This window comes from Mandrillus leucophaeus, unplaced genomic scaffold (assembly GCF_000951045.1).
Source record: "Mandrillus leucophaeus isolate KB7577 unplaced genomic scaffold, Mleu.le_1.0 Scaffold746, whole genome shotgun sequence".
Lineage (NCBI taxonomy): Eukaryota > Metazoa > Chordata > Mammalia > Primates > Cercopithecidae > Mandrillus > Mandrillus leucophaeus.
Window position 1 is genome coordinate 1,030,276 of NW_012108097.1, and position 17,642 is coordinate 1,047,917.

At 36.0% G+C, this 17,642-nt stretch overlaps 1 long non-coding RNA gene across 1 annotated transcript in view; it reads right to left on the reverse strand.

Moving 5' to 3' along the window:
* LOC105529065 overlaps positions 1-16,437 on the reverse strand; it is an 84,927-nt gene extending 68,490 nt beyond the window's left edge. Inside the window, exon 1 of the long non-coding RNA XR_001004446.1 lies at positions 16,358-16,437. This is a non-coding gene — a long non-coding RNA (uncharacterized LOC105529065). The remainder of the gene's footprint in view (positions 1-16,357) is intronic.
* Between the last annotated feature and the right edge of the window lie 1,205 nt (positions 16,438-17,642).

Sequence of the window (17,642 nt, forward strand, 5' to 3'; positions counted from 1 at the left end):
AACTTAGAAGAGCAATACTTTCTGCATTGCTTCAAATCTAAAAGTATTCAAAAAAAGTTAATTTGGTACAGCTGGGAAGAGCTCTAAGGATGTATGTTAATCTAATGACTGTTTAGTATAGGAAATTATAGCTTAAATAATTTATATGAATTTGGATATTCATTAAGGTTTAACAGCATTTGAGAAGGAGTAATTTTAAGACCAGGAACTAAAAATAGTGGCATTTGCTTTCACAGAAACCACAAGTAAATGGCAAAGCATATAATTAATGTACACATTACTTCATTTTAGGGTTTATGCAAACCAAGAGTTACACAAACTATAAGACATTTTGAGTTCAATGCATGTGGTTATTTTCAGGGAATTAAAAAATCTGTAAGATTGAAAAAGGAATCAACTAGATAACTTTAAAATAAAAATTAGCAGGAAGGCTTAGGGAAGCATTTTTGTGGATAAATTTGACTTCATCATAATCAAGAGAAGGGTGTAAAGACAGACTAGGGAGAAAGATGGCAAAGGATAATTAGGAAGCAACATCCCAAAGCAGGTGATGAGAATTCCTCTCTCACATGGAAGGGGATTCCCTGATAATGCACAGAAGTAATTGTCCCTCAGGAGGGGAAGAGGCGAAAGCAAATGTAATTAACTACTAGTTGCCAAGACATTTGCTTGTTCATGGGCTTCAATTCTGCTCTTCTTGTCTCCTTCTAAACCACTCCTTCTTGGCCACTGGTATGAGGAAGTGCTTCCTGAACTCATGTGGTTCAAATCTCTCTCCCTGTGCCCCAAGTCTCATTTCAATTTTGATGATTGCCCTCTGGGTACTGGTACTCCATGGATCTGATTGGGTTCCATGATTGACTTCTGATTTGAATTCTCCAAATTACCATGAATATTACCATCTGAAATGTTCCCTATTTTTTACTCTTCTGACAAAATCCACCCCTACTTCCATGGCTGTAACTATTTAGTCATTACAAAATGTTTGAATTGGCGAATCAAGATATTTGATATATGCCACAATCCAGACTGTTGTCATATAAAACACACGTTTCATACCTTTGGTCTTCAATGTGAAGAATTTCACATTGCTTATTATTTAGGCACCAATACATTATAAAATATATAATTTTAAAAGTTATGTGTAATTCTATATTATTAAAATATACAAATATAATTTATGTATATTAATAACACTGTTACAGACTTTCAATAAATCAGCATGTTAATCTCACAACTAAGATTTTGTGAATAACTGAAAAGTATTTTATTCTGGTAAAGTATACATAGTACAAAATCCCATCTGAACTCTTTGAAAGTGTAGAGTTTTGTGGTATTAGCATATTCACATTGTTCAGCAACATCGTAACCATTCATCTCCAGAAGGTTTTCATCTTCCCAAACTGAAACTCTGTAACCACTAAACACTAACTTCATTCTCCCTCCTCCCAGCTACTGACAACTACCATTCTCTTTTCTATCTCTATGAATTTGACTACTTTAGTTACTTCATATAAGTTGGCTCATACAATATTTGTCCATGTATGACTCATTTATGACAGCTAGCATAATGTCTTCAAAGTTCATTCATGTTTTAGTACATGTCAGAATTCCCCTTCCTTTTTTGGGGGGGGAGTGGGGGACGGAGTCTTGCTCTGTTGCCCAGGCTGGAGTGCAGTGGCCGGATCTCAGCTCACTGCAAGCTCCGCCTCCCAGGTTCACGCCATTCTCCTGCCTCAGCCTCCCGAGTAGCTGGGACTACAGGCGCCCGCCACCCCGCCTGGCTAGTTTTTTTGTATTTTTTAGTAGAGACAGGGTTTCACCGTGTTAGCCAGGATGGTCTGGATCTCCTGACCTCGTGATCCGCCCGTCTCGGCCTCCCAAAGTGCTGGGATTATAGGCTTGAGCCACCGCACCCGCCGAATTCCCTTCCTTTTTAAGGCTGAATAGCATTCCATTTTGTGTGTGTGTGTGCGTGTGTGTATAAAAATTACATATACACACACACCACATTTTGTTTATCCTTTTAAACATTGATAAACACATGAGTTCTTTCTTGGCTATTATTAAGAATGTGGCTATGAATGTGGATGTACAAATACTTGTTAAAGTTTCTGCTTTCAATGCGGAATGGTCATAGTTTTTGTTTCATTGTTTATATTTAAAGTCTACAACATTATGTTATGGGATACAGAGATACTGAAAAGGTTACTATGGTGAAACAAATTAACATATCTATAACCTCACACAGTTACATATTGTGTGTATGTGTGTGTTGGTGGCAATAGCAGCTATAATCTACTACTTTAGCATGAATCTCACATACAGTACAAATTTACTGCCCATGGTCTTTGTGTTACCACATTAGATCTCTAGACTATAGAGAACTCAATCGTGAAAAAACAAATAACCCAGTTAAAAAACGGGAAAAAGACCTGACTAGATATTTCTACAAAGAATACATAAAAGTGGCCAACAGGTATGAGAAAATATGCTTCGCATTAATAAAAGGGAAACACAAATCAAAACCACTATGAGATACCATCTCACCTCCCGTTAGGATGGCTGACGACAAAAAGACAAAAGACATCAAATGTCAGCAAGGATGTAAAGAAAAGGGAACTCCTGTCTACCATTGATGAGAATTTAGGTTGCTACAGCCATGAAGGAAAACAGTATGGAGATTTCTAAAGAAATTAGAAATAGAACTACCATATGACCCAGCAATCCATCTTCTGGGTATATACCCAAAGGCAATAAAGTCACTAGCACATAAACATATCTGCATACTCATGTTCATTGCAGCATTAGCTACACAGCCAAGATATGTAAATGACCTCTGTATCTGTCAACAAATGAATGGATAAAGAAACTGTGGTAGACATAAAATGGAATATTATTCAGCCCTAAAAAAGAACAAGATCTTGCCATTTGCCACATGTATGAGGCTGAAGGACATTATGCAGACAGATGACAAATACTTCATGATCTCACTCATATGTAGACTCTAAAACAAAAATTCAAACATAAGAGAAAGAACAAAACAGGGATGGGAGGGAGAGGGGGAAGAAATAAGGAGACGTAGGTTAGAGGATACAAAACTAAGTATTTTAAAAATTACTTTAGTGCCTGGTTAAGTATCCTGCTCCTAGCTATCAATACATTTCTACTAAATGCAAAATAGCATTCCCAATTTCTCATGATTATTTTGTTGTCAAATATTAACATTTGTCATTTTAGTAAAATGATAGGAATTACTTTTCTAATTAATAAAATGAATCCCTATTTTCCTTTAGGAGTCTTCACTGAAATTGTTACAAAATAGTTGGAAGGAAATGTACAATGAAAGGTTATTTTAAGAAAGGTTATATGAAGAATTGCTTCTTAATTAACAATCCTCTTTACCAATTTAGTTGTAATTGATGTCCTTATAAAAGTGAAGTTTCTGTAGCATTAAGATTCTTCCTTAAGGCATGTAGTAATCATTTAAAGGTGGACTAACATACAATGAAAGTTAACCAGTAAGTCAGGTTGCACTATTGGTAAGTTTGTGCTGTTAGTGTACACTTTCAAATAAAATGAATATCGTTGAATTAGACGCTGTTACCTTTCTAATTTTACCGGCAATTTTAAAAAGAAAATGAAATCCTTGGCCTGAAAAAGCAAAGGTCATTTAACTTCCCTTGCATTGTTTGTAATCTTTTAAAAATATTCTAATGAAAAATAACATTAACATCTAAATTCATAAAGATTCCCTCCACTTTAGTCTCTTTACCTTATTAAATATACTCTCATTACTGATGCTAATTATGAAAATAAACCATACATGACCTCCAAATCACATTTTTTTTCTTTTTTCTTTTTATCTGAGACAGAGCCTCGCTCTGTCACACAGGCTGGAGGGCATTGTTGCGATCTCAGCTCAGTGCAACCTCTGCCTCCCAGGTTCGAGCGTTTCTGGTATCTCAGTCACCTGAATAGCTGGGATACAGGCGTGCACTACCACGTCTGGCTAATTTTTTTTTTTTTTTTTTTTTTTTTGCATTTTTAGTAGAGACAGGGTTGCGCTGTGTTGGCCAAGCTGGTCTCGAACTCCTGACCTCAAGTGATCTGCCTGCCTCGGCCTCCCAAAGTGCTGCGATCACAGGCATGAGCCACCACCCCTGGCCTAAATAACTTCTTAAAAATAATATGTAATTATAACTTCAAATGTTATAGATGTAGAAGAAACCTATTAGAATCTCTGATTTTTCAGTGGCAAAAGTAACATCTCTCTGCTGTTTTTACAAAGAAAAAAAAAAAGCTGATACCTATACATATACAGGTATGGTGTAATATAATATGTACACAGAATACAATAAACATAACATATACCTATATCGCACATGTCTATTAAACAGCACTGATCATTCATTCTATTACCACATGTTGAATGCCTATAATATAGCAGGCACTCTTCTGGAGAAAATGACTTGACAACTAAGGTAACTAAAGATCTGACGTAACAAAGTCTATTTTACATGAACGTGATTGCTTTTAAATACCTTCTGATAAAGAAAAATAATCCTAACATTTTGTATATGAAGGGTAGTGTAGACCCACTATGGGTTTTGACTCCAGATTGACCTGGTTTCAAATAACTATTGCATCACTTACTAGATATGTGATTTATGTAAGTTACTTAGGTGATTTATGTAAGTTACTTTAAGTTCTTTAAAAAAAGAACTTATGTAAGTTCTTGCATCTATGAAATGGAGACAATAATATAGATTCTTAGGGGGTGGTTGTTGCATGATAATTATATACACACACACACACACATAGCTTAACATCATACCTAACACACCCTTCGAAAGGTAGTTCTTATTGAATGTCATTGCTGTGATTCAGGAAATATGTACAATGACACTGTATTAGTTTTCTATTGCTTCACTAACAAATTACCACAAATATAACCACTTAAACAGAAGTTTATTATGATTTTATAGTTTTATAGATCATTAGTACAACACAAGTTTCATCAGGCTAAAATCAAAGGAACTGCACTTCTTTCTGCAGACTCTAGGGAGGATAAAATCCTGTTTTCTTCCCTTTTCCATCTGCTAGGGGCCACCTGCATTTCTTGGTTTGTGGCCTCTTTAAACTATTTTCAAAGCCAGCGACAATGGGTTGAGTCCTCTCATCACATCTCTCTGGCCAGCAGAAAAACCAGAAAAGATTTTTTGCTTTTAAAGATTCATATGATTGCACTGGACACACAAAGATAACTTAAGATAATCTCCCCCATCTCAAGGTCTGGAAACAATGACATCTGCTAAGTCCCTTTTGCCCTGCATGGTAGCACATTCACAGGTTTCAAAGATCAGAGCATGCACATATTTAGACAGCACTATTCGACCTACTAACGACACCACGGGACCAACTGGAAGGGTCCTGTATTGTGGCAACAAGTGGCTGGAACTCAGATGTAACTATTGCTGCTGCTGGCATTGGACATTCCTAGAAACATGGAACTTAATGCTGAAGAAACTTTCCATTCTTCCTCTACCCACGTGAAATCGTGTTAGTGTAAATGCTATTAAGTTAGAAGCAATCATGCTCTACGACTATCTTAAGAGAGCAGTGTGAAGTCAGAATGAAAAATACGCCCATTTATGTTGAAATCCTTGGACTCTCTGACACTACTTTCATGTCCCTAATCAATATATCCCACGTCTGCAACTACCTGGGGCTTTACTGTTTAACCATTTTACACTCTCTGTGAATGTTCTTCTCCACAGTGTACGTTCTGCTCAACAGTCTTAGCAAGACAGCACGACTGGTTTGGCAGCTTCATCTCAATTAAGCAAATGAATTATTCTAAATGGATCTACCTAAGTAGTTTGATCCTGCCACCATCTCACATGTTCTGTCTAACGAACAAAGATGTAATAAACAATTTAAGTACATCGTTTGGCCACTATATTTAATTCCTTTCATCTGGTAAAGAAAATAACATATTTGCCATTTTAAAAAGCAATGAAATAGAGTGGAAATTTTGTTTTACCTAGTCTTAAAATCAAGGAATTTAATGCAACTTCATTAAAGCTGATGAATATTTTTGGTATATCTACAAAGTTAGGCACCAGGGCCTCAGTAGATGGACCACATTTGTTCATTGCAAAGACGCTAAACTATAATAGAGGTAAAAACCCATAGATTCTGCCATCCTAACCCCTCATTTAAACAATAAGGAACTGAATTCCGAAAGGTTTAAATGCAACTGATTCCACCTTTGATGCATAATCTACCTTCATATCCCCCAAAGTAGAATTCATTAGCAAGACTGGGCTTCTGAGATTAGGGAGGTCAAGGCATTCAGCAGAACACTGACTCTAATTATCTTGGTAATCCAAGAGAGAAAAGTGGTGCAAAAGATATCAAGCACATTAATAATATTAGAGAAGCAATACTAGAAATAGCTAGAGCTCCCTTGTCAGACACATCAGGGCTTTCATCTCAGTCCAGTATGTTAGCTTGTGAGCTTCACCAAACTGCTTGACCTTTCTAAGCCTCAGATACCTCATTTGCAAAGCATGGAGACATCATAGCATGGAGTATAAAAATGCAGACTTCTGGCTTCAGAATCATGTGGGTTTGAATGTGATTCTGCCATCTTCAAGCTGGGTGATGTTGAGCTCATTCATCTCCTTTAATATTACTCTCACTGATATTGGAATAATACCTGCCTCAAAGGTATTATTAACTCCTTGTTACAAGGAGCAAATGGGGTACATAGAGCACTTAGGGCAGTGTCTGAGTAACAGCAAGCAGTCAGTAAATAGTAACAAGTGTCACTGCAAATTAATTTGATGATGCTTTGTGACGATTATTAATAAATGCAAACCAATTCCCTCATACCTGACAATTGCTATGGTCTGATGTTTATGTCTTCTCAAGACTCATATGTTGAAATCCTCACTGCCAAGGTGATGGTCTTAAGAAGTGGAGCCTCTGGGAGGTGATTAAGTCATGATTTGGTTTAATGCCCTTGTTATACCAGCCTGAATGAACTATTAAAGCAATGCTGTGACTATCTACATTCTAATAGTAATTGTATATTTTTAAAGTCTCTTTAACCACGGACCCTATCCTCATGCCCCAGCAACTGAACGATTAATTTGTCCTCATTTCACAAAGTAGAAATTTGACTTTGGTAAGGTCCAAATGGTTCAGGATCAAATATTAAAGTAGGAATGAAGAAAGAATTCAAACTCAGTGACCCCTGGCTCTCTATTCACTGCTTTACCTGTTAAATTATATCACCTTGGCAGTTTAACAGTACACTGGAAACATTTTCGAGGAAGAATATTTATACACACAACTCTTGGCACCATAAATATTTGTCTGAATTTATCCTGCTCCAGGCCAATCAACACCTTATGAAACTTGTGATTTAAAAGGCTTGGATTTTTATTCATGCAATGTTAATATAATGGAAAACAATTCAGTATCTCCAGCAGGAATGATTTTACAGGCATTAAGCAGGTGGCAGACTACATAAACTTTACCTTTCTTGACATTTTTAAACAACTAATATAGTTTTAAAGCATGTACATTTTTGTGTCATTTAAATAGGAAAATTATTAATGATAAACAAAGGTTGTAAGAGACAGAAATTTGAGGCATTTTGTTTACATTGAGTTAAGGACATATAAACTTTGATAAATGTTAGTGGAAGTTACCAACACACATTCCTTTCATAGCAATGGAAGACCTCTTTGTATAATTCCAAATAACCCTTCTAACTTGTGAAAAATGAATAAGGAACTGGAGTGTACAGAACACCAAAGTATAATAAGAGCAGAAATAAGTGAGCTTACTCCAGTTTATTTCCGAGTTAAAAACTAAGCAATAATTCCAAACAAGTACATTTCATGAGGCTTATCTTTCATGGCACTTTTCTTCTGACCTAACCCAAAGAGAATGCCCTCATTTTTTACTATTCATTCCCACATAACAATTCCCTGGCTTCCTTCCTTACCTGCTGTGCTTTCGTATTGAATTAGAACTATAATTAGTCAGCACCTACTCATTTAGTCCACGAGTATGTATTTAGCACCAGGTACCATTTGTGATAATAAACAAGAGAGCTGTCCCTGCTCTCCAAAAGCTTATAGTCCAGTGGGGAGAACACAAATTAAGCAGGTTTCAAAACAGTGTGATAGTATCTGAGGCATGTCGTGTGGAAAGGGCTAAGGCTTAGGTAAACAGGGTGTTCTGGAAATGCATGGAGATAATGTAGCTAAATAACTTCAAGGACTCAGATGCTAGACAGAGAGCACCTGTTGAGCAAGGCACTGTGTTGGGGCATTGTAAAATATAAATTCAGCCCCTGCTGTCCAGAAAATTCACTGTAATTGGGAAGATGGAGGCCAAAGTTCTCTTCCCTTTTTTCCAGAACCAAACTGCCTCCTAGACATCTTCACTTGGATGTCCCACCAGAGCTAAAACTTATTAGACTCAATGCTTATTTGTTTTCTCCTCCAATCCCCAAACCGGATCCTCACCTCCAACATTCTCTGTCTTAGCAACTGCCCCAACCCATCCAGTTACTAAATTAGAATGAGAAGGAGCATTCCATGGGTCACTTCCTACTTCACCTCTTACTTCAAAAGCATAGGACAATGTTTGGGAGGGTGAGTAGTAACAAGACGGGAATAGTTCACAAAGGTTTCATGGGACAAGCTGAAAACTGTAGGCATTATCCTATAGACAATTTTGCCATTCAATCACTGCTAGCATTGCCTTGTCACATAGCTAAATGAAAGAATATATTTATAAGGCACTCTGTGAATTTTCATTAGTGATAAATAGGCTCTGATTAATTTTAATGTCTGGCTGGGAAGCAGGGAGAAAATTTGTTAAATCATAAAATGCATTCTAAAGTCAAACATTAATGGGAAGGGATCATTATTTAAATTAAAAAATTCCATGTGTGCATGTGAATATATACATATAAATAGCATATTCTAAAGCCAAATATTAATGGCAATAAAACTTTTTATAAGGAGCATACCAGATAATTCATATCAAATAGTATCTCTTGAAACTAATTATCTCTGTGGACCACAGAGACACAAGTTGAACATCCCTAGTCTGAAAATCTGAAATCCAAAATGTTCCAAAATCCCAAAACTATTTTCGGTAAACACAGCATCACGAGCAGAAAATTTCATACCTGACCTCATATGATGGGTTGCAGTCAAAATTTTGTTTCATGCACAAAATTATTGCAAATCTTGTGTAAAATTACCTTCAGGCTATGTATATAAGATGTATATGAAACACAAATAAATTTTGTGTTTAGACTTGGGTCCCATCGCCAAGATTTCTCATTATGTATATGTGCATATTCTAAAATACCCCCAAAAAACCTGAAATCTGAAACACTTCTGGTCCCAAGCATTTGGGATAAGCGATACTGAACCTGTAAAGGCTTATAAGCAAAGTTTTTGCATTGAGTAGACCTCCACTGACATCGTGCCTGTGATATTCTTCTACTATGTGACCTTGGTCAAGTCATTTAACCTCTCTGAGTCTCAATATCCTCACTTATAAAATGCATATATACCCAACCTGTCAGGTTTTTATGTGAGCATTAAATAATATAATTGAAGCATAAATATATGGTAATAATTCAACACATTATAACTATAACTATACTCACTTCAAAGAGAAGCCAAGGAGAAAAACGGCATTTTGCTTAGGAAGAGGTCATTTTAAAGCATCAACTGGCTTTTCAGGGGAGCAGCATTTACTAGCTGTATGACATATTCTAACAAGATGGTGGAAAATGATAAACTAAAAATGATCCAGATGCAAACACCCAGAAATGCTGGGTAAAATTCACCTAAATCCACAGTTGAAAGTCCAAGAACAGAAAGTACTCAGGAGTCAGAAACAAAAGAGAGTTGAAAAACTAAAGTAGTATGCGAATATACTGGCAGCTGTCCTTACCGTGGATGATAGATGTGGTCAGCTTCCATAAACTTACAGCCTGGGTTTAAATACCATAAGTGACAAGAAATGAGGCCTTGGGCCCAAACAGGAGGAGGAAGTTAGAACTCAAACCCCTACCGAAATCTGGAACCTCAAAATATTTCACTATCGATGACAAGTAGACTAAAGCAAAAATATACTCACATACAAAATAACAAGGAAGCTATGTCTCTGCCATGGGCTTAGGTAGGAAAAAAAAAAAAAGAGAATCTCCCCTGAAAATCAAAAACAACTGACCAGCACCTAGTGTGGGTTCGGGGTTCAGAATTCTTCTACTAGTTTGTCTAGGAACTCCCAAGCCAAGGTATTAGCAACAATAGCAAAACTATTCCGAGCATTGATAGCTTGTAGGGTATCTGGTAGAAGCAAAAGCAAATCTGCATTGGAGGGCCACGAATTCCACCTAAGCTCACTACATACCTATAAGTACCCTAAAATTGCAATGCCAAAAATATGTTTAAAGTTACTTTTAAATATTCCATATGAGCAATGATTAGCAGGGACAGCCAAAAGGATTAGAATCCCACAAACTTCATATTATAAAAGACTCTGATAAACCCTTTGGAAATGAGTATGTTTAAAATTATTGAAAGAGAAATCAACTTCTAAAAAGAACAAGACATAATGGAAAAAGACTGGCTAGCTTTGAGAAAGAACAATTCAAACTTGTAAGAGTAAAAAACATAATCATAGAAATTAAATCTTAATAGGCAGATGACATAGGAGATAAAACAAAATGTAAGGCACAATTGACAAATTGAAAGATAAGGAAAATACCTAAAATGTATCAAAGAGAGATAAGGAATTAGGAAAATAAAAGACAATTTAAGCATCAAAGAAAACAAAATCAGATGTTCAAATATACAGCTCTTTGGAGTTCTGGATAGTGATAACAGAGGGAATGTAGAAATATTACTCAAAAATATAATGGCTGTGAATGTTACTAATTGATAACGTATTCAGGCTGTCATTCATGAGTCGAAAAGCAAAAGATCTTCTCAAGATTAATAGATGGGTGGGTAGATAATAGATGGATGATAGATAAATAGATACATAGGTAGACAGGTACATGAGAGAGAGAGAGAGAGAGAGACAGACAAATAATATTGAAACTGTATAGATAGATAGATAGATAGATAGATAGATAGATAGATAGATAGATAGATAATATTGAAACTGTAGAGTTACAGTCATAGAGAAGGTATTTAAAGAAACCAGAAAAAAAAAAAAGACAGATTATTTACAAGGGATCAACAATAGACTGACAGCAAACTTCTGAACAATAAAAGACAGAAGACATTACATTTAAAAGCGAGGCGAAAGTAAACTGTTAACTTAGATTTCTCTATTTCCGTAGGGCAAATAGCTCTGTCTACTATTGGAAAAAGTGAACTGTATATTACATTTATTTCTTTGGAGAAACTTTCAATACGGACTATAACCTTATTTGACTACATAACATACATCCTTCTAAAAGGCAAAATAACAATAAAAATACAAAACATGATCCCTTGCAGCCCTATGATTCATCAGTTTGGGGATTTAAAATTCAATACTTCATCTTTGAAGATGCTGATTTCTAAAGTGAGTTATTCTTCCAGGTCTCATGTGCCTCAAAACAAACAAAAACTACGAACAAACAACGAATATGAAATATCTCCTAGAGAGATTTAATTTAATTTGCACTTAAAATATTACATAAAACCAGTAGTGTACAGTAGTCATCACTAAGTTTTTTGTGGCGTAACTTTAATTGGTTCGAAAATCGACGGCCACCAGATCTTGCTCTATTTATAATATTAAAAAGTTGGAATTCGTGGATTTCTTACATTTGACCACCAAAAGATACGCTAGCTCTGAGTTATTAGGCTACGCTGCCCTGTTTAAAAAACAAAAGCAGAAAAGCCAATTAAAACATCTTATTATTAAAGATTGTGAGATTTTGACCCTGAAAGGTATTTTTATCTTCCAGCTTGGTGAAATATTCCTAGCGGAATTCACAGGAAGTGGAGAGCCAGCTGGGAAAAAGGGAGCCTTTGAAGTGGCTGTGCCTGTGAGGGACCCCCAGCGTCAAGGGGCTGCAGAGCTCTGATATCCCATGGGTGCCTGAAAGAAGCTTTTTCTCTGTTGATGAGTTCTCAGTCAGTTAGATACTTTCTGTCTTCAAAGAAATAATTTTCATATTACAAATGTGATCACAGAGGTTTACATTTTTTTCCAAACCAAACAATTGGGTAAATTTCAATATAAACTCTTTCCAGTCTATGCATGTATAAGTATTCTAAACATTCTACGTACCTTTAAAAGATACTTGGACTGCCTGATAAATAAGGTTAGCAATCTTAATGACTGCAGTTGAATATGTCTCTTACAAGAATGAAGATAACATTAATTCTTTCATATTGATTAAATCTTTAGCAATTTCCTAACCGTATTCAAAAATATATACTGTATGCCCAATAAAATCTGCAGATTAAGAAATTAAACATGTTTATATTGTGTTACTTCCTATTATTTTTCTTCATAAACTACAATGATATCTTTAATTTTATTTTTTTCAAGACATCAAAACAAGAAAGGAAAAAAAACAATTTTAAAGAATGAAAATAGACCAGGCCTTCATATCCAGGTTAAACAGATATCTTTGTTCAGAACTACAAACAAATACGTAAAACAGCCAAAAATCATCCTACTCACAAGCACCTTCAGACTATTACAAGAATTGAAAGGTAGCCAAAGATTTGTTCTCTGACAAGTACTCAAGTAATCTAACACTAACATGAAATGGTACGACAGTTACCCTCACAGGATGATGACTTTTGTTTCATAAACCATCTTAAACACTAAATTATTAAACTGAAACTTGGTTTTTAAATGATGAAATTAAAGTCACAGGTTCCCATCCCAGAAAAGGTGAGTGGGAACAAGCCAGAATTGTGTGAGATCATTGGGTATGCAGCCATGATTTCAGGGGAAGCAGCATAGACGTTTTTCAGCTTGGGTTTAAGCTTGGAGTGAATTCCATGGCCTCCCTAGGCCTGTGTTGTCTTTCTTATCACTGCCTAGTGATCTCTGCATATAAGGAACAAGGAACAATAATAATAGCTAATGCTTACTGAATAGTGAATATAAACTGGCCTTGTTTTAATCATTTTACATATACCACCTCATTGAGTCCTCATAAAAACCCTGAGGTAGGCAGTCTACCTCATGTACAGTTCCGTTCGACAGATACGAGAAGAAAGGCAGAGCAGGGTTAATTTACTTGCCTGAAAATCACTGTTAGCAAGAGATGGGCGATTTGAATACGGGTACATTTATACATGCACCCACAGAACCTGTGCGTGCACGCGTGTGTGTGTGTGCGAGTCTGTGTGTAAACACAGTAACATAAAACTTACCATTCTAATCATTTTCAAGTATACAATTCAGTGACATTAAGTGCATTCACAACATTGTACAACCATTACTCCTATCAATTTCCACAACTTTTTCATCATCCCAAACAGAAACTCTCTACCTTTTAAGAAGAATTAACTTTTCTCCCTCCCTCAGTCCCACAGCCTGTCTTTTTAACTACTTCCTTCTTTTGAGTAAATGAAGTAAAACTGAATCTCTGTAACAAAAACTGAGAAAGAAACAAACGAAAAATCATTTTGTCATCCCAAATCCTTAATAATGGAAAGTCTGAGGATGTATTTTAGGCAGAATAAAGATAACACCAGGGAGGAGGTCTGAGTATGAGAAGGGATCATAAGCAGAGATATCGTTATATTTTTTATTAAATCTCAACAATATTGATTGAATAAAATAGTAGCATTTAATTTCTGTCTTTAAAGATCAGCAGAATTAAAATATCAGGTACCACCATATGTAAATTAGAAAGGAAGTAAGATCAAAGTTAAAGCATTTTAAGGTTCTTGTAATTTTCAGGATGAAGGTAAATGTTTTGATACTTCTAGAAGAATAGACGCGGAACACATAGCTTCTAAACAAGTTGAGGAGAAAAAAGTAAAAGGAGAAAAAAGTAAAAGGAAAAAAAAGACGGCCGGGCGCGGTGGCTCACGCCTGTAATCCCAGCACTTTGGGAGGCCCAGACAGGTGGATCACAAGGTCAGGAGATCGAGACCATCCTGGCTAACACAGGGAAACCCGCTCTCTACTAAAACTACAAAAAATTAGCTGGGCGTGGTAGCGGGTGCCTGTAGTCCTAGCTACTCACGAGGCTGAAGCAGGAGAATGGCGTGAACCCGGGAGGTGGAGCTTGCAGTGAGCCGAGATCAGGCCACTGCACTCCAGCCTGGGCAACAGAGTGAGACTCCGTCTCAAAATAAATAAATAAATAAAGACACCAAAAATGAAAGAAACACACACACAACACAACACAACAAAAAATACTTGCCATAGATATATTGATGCATAGAGTATAATATATATCATGAAATACCTACATTAGAGAAGTAGAAACATACAACATTAATAAGTTTAGTGTGCAACCCAGAAATTTAGAAAAAGAACAGAAAACCAAAAACAAAGAAAATAAGAGGAAAGAAATATTAAAAATAAAATCATAACAATGAGAAGTGAAAACATACAATAGAGAGAATCAACAATGCCAAAAATTAAGCCTTTGGACAGATTAATAAAACAGAAAGACTTCTGGCTAGATCAATTGAAAGACAAATAGAAGACACAAAATAAAAAGTACTTGTAATAAAAAAGAGACATTACTGTACATGCTACAGAGATTTTAAAAAGGCGACAAGTTTTTAGGGGCAACAGTAATGTCAAATATCTTGAAAATGTCGTCAAAAATAGATATATCCTTTAAAAATACAAATTCCAAAATTTACTCAAAGAGCAGGTAAAAGTTTAGTAGTCTTAGAGCCATTAAAGCAATTAAATCAGCAGTTAAAAATCTTCTCCAAAGGAGAACACTAGGTCCAAATGGCTTTGTAGCAGATAATTCCAATCCTACACAAGTTTTCAGAGAATAGAAAAGTAATAGTCTCCTCAATACATTTTGAATGTAGTTCTCAAGCTTGAGATGGCGCACTCAAGCTGTGATACCAAGGAAAAACAAAGAAAACAGTATTTATCAAACTTACTTATGAGCATAAATTCAACAAATTGAGCACAGCATTGTTTAAAAGTGTATATATGTCAAGACCCAGCTGGAATTATTTCAGAAACATAGGATTGAATTAATAATAATAAAGTATTAAAATCAGTTACTACTCTAAAAGAATAAAAAAGGAAAATTATGTTATTACCCCAATGGATACAAAAAAAAGGGGGCTGATGAAATTCAGCATCACCCATAAAAAATCCAAGCAAGGAGACAAACAAGAAAATGGCAAGAGAGAAATTTCCTAACCTGAAAAGAACATGTATAAAAATAGCATTAAAATAAATGCCACACTTAATGGCAAAACATTGAGAACATTTACTTTAAGATAAAGCAGCTTAATGACAAAGATATTCATTATTATCACTTCCATGGCAAAAAGGTAAAACAAAATAAAATTGTATCCACACTTTGTATCATACATAGACATTAACTTTAAATGGATTCAAGACTAAGACTTAGTTGTTGAAGACAGTTTATCTTCATGATTTCAGAACTGGGAAAGATTTCTTAAGACCCTGAAAGTTCCAACTATAAAGAAAAATATTAATAAACACAACTTCATTAAAACTTCAAACTTTTGCTCATCAAAAGATACTATAAAAGCAATAAAGAGCCATATAGTAGAAAAATATGACCAAGAATTAGTATTCATACATATAAAGAACTTCTACACGTTAATATGAAAAAGAAAATCCACTAAAAACATGGGCAAAAGACCTCTTCTGAAGTTTCAAACACAATCATGGACGGAATCACACTTTATTGTGTAATCATGATGTCACCTGGTCTCCTCACTACTTAAAATCTAAATAAGATTAATTCAAACACTCAAATGCATGGATTGTGGAAATTCAACATCTTCCCTAATTATATTCAAATTCCTGGGAATGGAGAAGGTGGAGGTGTGCCTTAAATTCTCATAATCTCTTCTGATACGGTTTTCTTCCTCAGGTTGAATTTTTTACCCCTGCCATGTGTCTCATGCCTATTTTTATATTTTCATCCTGGGGTCATCCCAAATATAGAACAAAGGTCCCTCTTCTATCCTATCTCCCAAAAGCTACAAAAATCAGGCCTATTAAGTGTAACAAAACTTCTACTGGAGATTTGGGGGTCCCAAGGAGGGACAGATTTATGCCATGTAGCACTCCAGGCTTTAACCTTTCTGGCATCTCTGACACCCACCTCACTTCCAACACTACTTCTCTGGTAGTGTTCACTTCCAACCCTCTCTTCTCCACCTGGCTCGCAGAAGCAGAACTGTTCCTTCTTTACTTTCATTCCTGCCAACACCCATTCCCTCAGGGTCTCCCTGTCCTAGTGAATGTTGCATAAACAAAACAATACCTCCGGAGTTCCGGAGGCAGCTGATAAGATAACATATTTTCGCCCTGCTGCATTTAAAAGAAACAGAACTATGCCAGGATTTGTAATAAGTAATGATTCTTGTAAAGATATCTCATACATTGAGAATTTTGAGAGCACTCACATCTGTTGAAAATTGATTTTCGGCCGGGCGCGGTGGCTCACGCCTGTAATCCCAGCACTTTGGGAGGCCGAGGCGGGCTGATCTTGAGGGCAGAAGATGAAGACCACGGTGAAACCCCGTCTCTACTAAAAACACAAAAAATAAACCAGGCGTGGTGGCGGGCGCCTGTAGTCCCAGCTACTCGCGAGGCTGAGGCAGGAAAATGACGTAAACCCGGGGGGCGGAGCTTGCAGTGAGCCAAGAGGGCGCCACTGCACTCCAGCTGGGTAACAGACCGAGACTCCGTCTCAAAAAAGAAAAAAAAGAAAATTGATTTGAAAGTTAAGTTTTATTAGACTGCACCTCTGCATGCTTCGCTTTTGACCGCATTCTAACAAATTATCATTTGTCCAGACGTACGTTTTTAATGTCGTATCTAATTCTTCTGTAACTTTCAACCAGTCCGCTTATCAGTATATCATATAACTGAGGTGGTTTATTTTAGATTAGAAATCTGCTTTACTTTTCAACAGCATTTGACACTCTTTGTTTTATGCAAACTTTATCAAGAATATTTTTTCCATTAAAGAACATTTACATTTTAGGGTCAGCTGATGACTAGAATATTTTACAAGTAATTTTTAAAGTTGATTTTTTAAAATAAAACATACTCCATAGACAAATATCTTAAATCCATTTTCTTCATCCCTACCGCAAGCAATTGTCATGAATGTGACATCTAGCTTGGGTGCCACCAACTGTTCTCCAGATAACAGCTAGTTAGGATCGGAAGTGGTGACCAAAGTGGTTCCCTAGTCATGACTGTGATTGACAAGTTTCCTAAACCACTTCCTCTTCAGGTAATAATGTCTCTCGGTTTTGTGACTTTTTTTTTTTATCTCACACAGCGTTGAAAATTAGTCTCAAAATTAATTGACATTCCATTGATAAAAAAAGAGCCAACTACCAAATTTTTAATAACAATTAAAAAGTATTAACATT